This window comes from Arachis duranensis, chromosome 5 (assembly GCF_000817695.3).
Source record: "Arachis duranensis cultivar V14167 chromosome 5, aradu.V14167.gnm2.J7QH, whole genome shotgun sequence".
Classification (NCBI taxonomy): Eukaryota; Viridiplantae; Streptophyta; class Magnoliopsida; order Fabales; family Fabaceae; genus Arachis; species Arachis duranensis.
Window position 1 is genome coordinate 51,515,004 of NC_029776.3, and position 6,955 is coordinate 51,521,958.

Sequence of the window (6,955 nt, forward strand, 5' to 3'; positions counted from 1 at the left end):
AAGACAACTAACTAATTGAATTAAGATCGAAAGCTTTCTAGTAAATCAAAAGAGAAGAAAGAAGAAGAGAATGAAAACTATAATTGATCCATCAAATTACAATAGAGCTCCCTAACCCAATGAAAGGGGTTTAGTTGTTCATAGCCCTAGAAATGGAAAATGGCAGAAAAGAATAAATTCTTAGCTAAAGGTGTAGAAAAGTAAATATACAGAGGGTAGTTCTCCAAAGTGCCAAGCTTCTCTATAGTTCAAAACTACTCCTATATATACTACTTCTCTTGATCTTCTAGTGAGTTCTTCAAGTCTTGGATGTGGGCCTTAGATCTTGAGTTGAAGCAGTTACAATTTTTAGTGGGCTCAGCTTGCAGAAAAGTATGAATTAGGCATAGACGTTAGTGAAGTTAACGTTAAGTGACATTGTAGGTTCGAGAATGTTAGTGGCAATCACCTTTTTCACTAACGTTCCAACCCCATATAACCCACGTTAACTCCAACGTTAGTGGCACTAACGTGACCACTAACGTTGCCTTATAAACCTTCGCAAGCATTATTGGGACTCACCTTTCCCAATAACGTTGCCTTGTGCCCCTTGTCCCGACGTTAGAATTCACGTTAGTGTAACTAACGTGGCTCTTAACGTGGGTATGCCTCATCTTCGAGAGCGTTAGTGGCACTCACCTTTATCACTAACGCTCCAAGTGCCCCTACTCTCCACGTTAGAGCTCACGTTAACTAAGTTAACGTGGCCACTAACGTGGTAGTGAATGCCATCTCCAACGTTAGTGACAAAGGTGAGTGTCACTAACATTGGCTCATCAATCTTAGCTCCACGTTAACTTTCACATTAGTGGTCTTAACGTGACCACTAACGTGGGCAATGCTAGTTTGATCCAACGTTAGTGACAAAGGTGAGTGTCACTAACGTTGGCATTGTTCCTCTCTTCCACATTAGAATTCACGTTAACCAAGTTAACGTGACTCTTAACGTGGTTCATTGCCACATTTTGGAGTGTTAGTGGTGTTCACGTTTACCACTAACGTTGGAGCTCTCTTTGTTTCCACGTTAACTACCACGTTAACTAGGTTAACGTAGCAATTAACGTGGGCTTATGATGGCTTCGCAGGCGTTATTGGTGATCACTTTTCTCATTAACGTTGCAAGCTCTTTCCCATTCCACGTTAGTGGTCACGTTAACTAGGTTAACGTGGCTACTAACATGGTTCTTCCTTGCTTCCTTTGTCTTGAAATCAAGCAAATAAAGTGCATCAAAGCTCTAGTCAAAGTCATGAGATTATGCATCATCAATTTGTCATTCAATTCTTGCAAAATCCTCATAAAATCATGTAAAATTCACAATAGTTGCTTGGATCAAGGTGTGAGTGTATTTTCATCCAAAACTTGCCTTATTCTCTAAGAAAATGCATGAAACTACCCTAAAATAGTAAAGAAAAGGTCAGTGAAATTGGCCTAGATACCCTGGCATCACAACACCAAACTTAAAGCTTGCTTGTCCCTAAGCAAGTACTGAAACATAGGAAGAATGAATGAAAGAACAAGAAGACAATATAGAAGCAGAATTCCTGGTTTATGGGGTTTCATGCATAGCAACTTAGGTTCATTGCTTTACTAGGTTTCAGGCCTTTATCAAGTCCTTGGTCACTCTTTATGATAAGCTTTCAGTTAACACTCCCGACCCAGTTGGTTCAAGGTGCTAGGTGTTAAGACACCCCTAAGGACTTACTCCCTCGAGTCTCTTTCCCCCATACATACACACCACAGGCACATGGTTTGTTATTTTCCTTTCTTGAGACCTTAGTGTCCAGTACCTCTTTGGGTTACTAAGTGTTCTGTAGTAAAGGTCACTCTTGATAGTGGACTTTCAGCTGATAATCCCGGATTAGTTAATCCCAGTTACCAAGTGATGAGGCACCCCTAAGATCTTATTCATCCAAGCATATCCCTTGCACATGAACACCACAGACACATGCCTCAATCTTAAAACCCTTGATGCCTAGCATTGTTTCTTATTGTGTTTCTTTTCTCTTCACTTTTATTGCTCTTTCTCTTTTATTACTGGGATCTTATTATTTAGTTAGTCTCATAGGATGTGTTTCAAGCATAGGATTTAGGATAGATAGTTGCCTTCTTTCCTTGTTGGTGAACCAACTTAGCTAACTAATCACCCTACCACAAACATTCAGAACTCACTTCACAAAATAACTCCACTCTTGTTCTTATCATAACATTTTCTTTTTTGATTAACTTAAAGGACAGGCATACAAGTAAGAAAGATGAAGATGAAAACTAGGGACCCAGACTAGTGAGCATGGACCTAAGCAACAACATTTTAAAGCATAATTGAAAATTCCTAAACTACTATGGACGCATGTTCTGTTTCATATATGATTTTCCTTATTTAAAGCTTTGAGAAAGATAGAACTAAGAAGGAACTCCACCACCTTTCACTCATTGGGATGCTCATGTTCCTTTGTCTTGGGATCCTCCTTGATTGCTTGAGTCCCCATTCCCTTTGCACTTCCCTATCAGCTTTTTCCGGAAACCAGCATCCTCCATCTTTTTCTTTAATGTTTCCTTTTGCTGTTTCACCTTCCCATCTTCTTGTTCTGTTAAGTCCTTGTGGACTGCCTCATAACTTGGGATGTCAAGGTGCAAGTTATGCATATACCCAGTCATGTAAGTTAACTTGGCCTTGTTTATGCTAAATTCTTCTCGATGCAGTTGCCTTCCTTCATTGAGCACACTGAATTCGTTGAAGGCTTTCATCTGAGCTATCTGGCGTTGGTTGAGTTCTTGCAGGCGTTTGTCCTGGATTTCCTACCTTTTGGACACTTGATTGATGGCTTGGGTGAGCTGGGAGTAATGCTCCTGTTGCCACTCCATTTGCTATTTCTGCCACTCTCTTTGTTGATTCATCCAACTAGAGAGTAGTTTTTCCTGATGATCCATCCTTTGAGCTTGGACATGTAGTTGTTGTTCTTGTCCCTCCATATAGCTACTTGCCATATACTCAATGGCTTCCTTGATGTGAAACAGATTTATGTTGGTTGGATCATATTGTCCTTCTTGCTGGTGCCCTGTTTGTTGGGGTTCTTCTTGGTGGGGTTCCTCTTGTACAGTTCTTTTCCCTATCTGAGGTCTTCTTTGTTGTTGAGCAGGTGTCACATAGTTTATGCGTTGGAACGTGACTAGCCTCCCAGGATTCACCCATTGTGGATTGTTGTCTTCGAACACCACCTTGGCTTTCATGCATAGTATCAGGATGGTGCTGGGATACCAAAGTCTAGCACCCGGATCATTCTTCTCGGCTGAATCCTGGATTCCTTCAGCTATAATTTCATGCACATTGATGCTTCCACCCTTCACTAGGCAATGTACCATGGTGGCTCGAGCAATATTGACCTCAGAATTATTTGCGGCTGGAAGGATAGACCTCCTTACTAGCTCAAACCATCCCTTGGCTTCTAGGATAAGGTCTCCTCTCCTAAGGAACCTCGGTCTCTTGTCCGAGTATCTTTCCCAATCAGACCCAATAACACACATATCACTCACAATTTCTTCAAGTTCATCTTCCTTGGGAGCATTACTTATTCTTGCTTGATAGCTAAGCTCATCAAAATGTGGTGATTTCAGCTAAAGAGTCCTTGTTATAGCATTGGGGCTGAAGTCCGCCTCCATTCCTCTTACATAACTTTTGAAAATGGGAGCCCTATTGCTATCTTTTCTGACCGCATTTGCATAGAACTCTTTTATGAGGTTTGCATTTATCTTTGTCTCTGGGTTCGTGAGCTTTTGCCAGCCCCTCTGTGCAATCTTCTCCCTGATCTTAGGGCATTCATCCTCATTGAACTGGAATGTCAATTCTGGCAAGATTTTCTTGTTTTTGATCCGTTCATATTGAAGCTCATAGAAGGCAGTCTTAAATCTCCCGGCATCAAAAGGAGGATGCTCCATGGGCTCCTTCCCTCTTCTCCTTTTAGAACTGGATGAATCCATGCAAGATAGTTGAAGTGTTTGTTACTCACAAGATGGCTAGGAGGGTGTGTATGAGAATTTTGGTGGATGATGAACTGTGTGTTCGAAAGAGGGAAGGGAGATGAATGAAAACAAGAAGTGTACAGAGAGGGTGCAGAATGAGAACCCTTTATATAGAAGGTAATGGGTGTTTGAAAGGTGTGGATTGATGGTGTTGGTTTAGTGACGGACGGTTGGGGTTTGCCATTGGATGAGCACGAGGATCACCCCTTTTATGAGGGTTTTGGTTCGGTCTCCAAAGCTATCCACTTTCCAATGTTGCATGGCAACACTTTCCAAGTTACTCCCCTTGGAGACAAGTGTATAAGTTCCTTGGTATAGTGGCCAAATCTCCTTTCCTTGATTGTCCTATCAAGTACCATCAATGTCCTTTTTTATTTCTTATACAAGACAAAAGGAATGCAAACGGTTAATTGAAAATTTTGGTGGGAAGACTTAAGGTGTGAACTAGCTACTAGAAAAAAAATATTTTTCTTTTGTTTTTAAATACTACATGCTTTTTATGAATGTAAATCAACCAACCATTAAATTGTCCATGCATGCAACGTTGGTACACCAAACTTGTTTGTGATCATATGGTGCAACGAGATTCAGAAATAATCTCTCATCATGAAGTGTGTTCAAGCCCTCTTGGTATGCCTTGAACACCAAACTTAGCATGTACTATATGCTGCATGTAAGGGGTCTTATATTGGTTGTCAAAATTCATTTAAAAATCCATGAGATTTGCTTTATTACTACTATTAGAGATTAAAGAGAGAGGGTATAGAACATGGGTTGCCTCCCGTGAAGCGCTTCTTTAGTGTCATTAGCTTGACGTTTGGTCCTTGTCAAGGTGGTTAGTAGTGCTTAAAATCTTCCCCCCTTGCAGTGAATCTGTTTCCATTGGCCTTGTTGACAAGTTCCACATGCTCTAAGGACAAGATTTTGTTGATGGTGTACACTGGAGGCAGCTGGGATGGAATAGTGGGGAGGTGAGGTGGTATAGATGGAAAGTATGTAGAGACCACTTTATCTCCTGGAGAGAAACCTTCTGTAGGGATTTTCTTGTTTTTCCATCCCCTTGGGACCTTTTTTCTTGAGTCCTTTGATGTCGCTCTGCTACTTGTGGTTTTTCCTTTGAGGGAAGTTTTGTTGCTTGTCTCATACGACTCTGGTGGGTCTGGTTCCTTTTGAATTACACTTGGCTGTTGCTCCTTCTGATCACATTGGTTGTTAGCCACAGGAGTTCTTAGAGGTAGTGCTTGAGCTCCCTTGTTTGACTCTTCCTTCAGCTCTTTGTTATCATGATCTGCTTCTTGTGAGAGTTTGAAAACATTGAAGGTGAGCTACTCATCATGTATTCTCAATACTAGCTCTCCTCGCTCCACATCTATAAGTGCTCTGGCTGTGGCTAAGAATGGCCTTCCCAGAATGATGGGGTGAATAGGATTCTCATCCATTTCCAGGATGACAAAATCTGTGGGGAGGAAGTAGTTCCCAACCTTTACTAACACATTCTCAACCACTTCTATTGCCTGTTTTTGAGTTTTGTCAGCTAATTTGATGATTACATCTGTGGGTGTTAGCTCATTGATTTGAAGCTTTTTCATGAGAGATAGAGGCATTAGGTTGATACTTGCTCCCAAGTCACAGAGTCCCTTATTGATCATTGTTTCTCCTATAGCACAGGGAATGTGAAAACTCCCTGGATCCTTCTTCTTTGTGGGTGGCTCTGTTTGAATGAGAGCACTATAATCCCTGTTCATCTTTATTGTTTGTCCACCCTTCAATGAACTCTTTCTGGCTAGTAGCTCCTTTATATACTTGATGTAAGAAGGCATTTGCTGGAGGGCCTTAATGAATGGTATATTTACATCAAGAGATGCAAACATGTCGAGGAACCTTGAATACATTCTCCCTGCTACACCACCCTTAAGCCTGTGGGGGAAGGGTGCATATGGGTTCAGTATCTCCCTCTCCTTCAGCTCTTCCTTGAGTGTGAGTTGAGGTGCAGAGTTTCTTTCTTCATGATTTTCCTTTGGACTGTCTTGGAGGTGTTCTACTTCCTCCATACTCCTCTCATCACTTGTGGTGATCATCTTACATTCTTCCCACCCTACTTTCTTTGTTTCTCCTCTTGGGTTCTTCTTTGTGTCACTTGGAAAACCATCAGTCAGTTTGGGAATTTGTTGAGCTAGTCACCCTACTTGAGACTCCAGTTTCTTGATGTTTTCCCCTTGGTTTTTGATATTGGCTCGTACTTCCTCCTTAAACACCTTATTGTCTTGGATTTCTCTACATAGGTCTTCAAGTAGAGTCTCAATCTTTGAAAGTCTATCCTCGGTTAGTGATGGTGGGTTGGGATTAGGTAGTTGTTGATAGGACCTCTGTGAGGGATGTTGGTGGGTTGCATTATTGTTGGGGTTGTGGTTGTGGCGTCTTTGATCTTGGCATTGGTCTTGTTGATTTCCCCACCTAAAGTTGGGGTGATTTCTCCATCCAGAGTTGTAAGTTTCAGAGTATGGATCATGGATTTGTCTAGGTGAGTTTCCAACATAGTTGGCTTGTTCCCAGTCACCTTCTTCTCCTATATTCACTCATTCTTGAGCTGGTGATGAAGTGATGACTGCTCCAACTTGGTTTTCCTCCACCTTCTTGGTAAGATCTGCTAGCTGCTTGGTGATCATCTTATTTTGAGCTAGCAATGCATCCATGTGGTTCAGCTCCATTACTCCTTGAGTATTGCTTCTTTCAGAGGCATAGAAGTAGTCATTCTCAGCTACTGTTTCAATGACATCTATGGCTTATTCAATGGTTTTCTTCTTGTTTAGAGAGCCCCCTGATGAATGGTCTACAGTCTTCTTTGACTCATAAGAAAGACCTTCATAGAAAATGTGAAGTTGAACCCATTCATTGAAC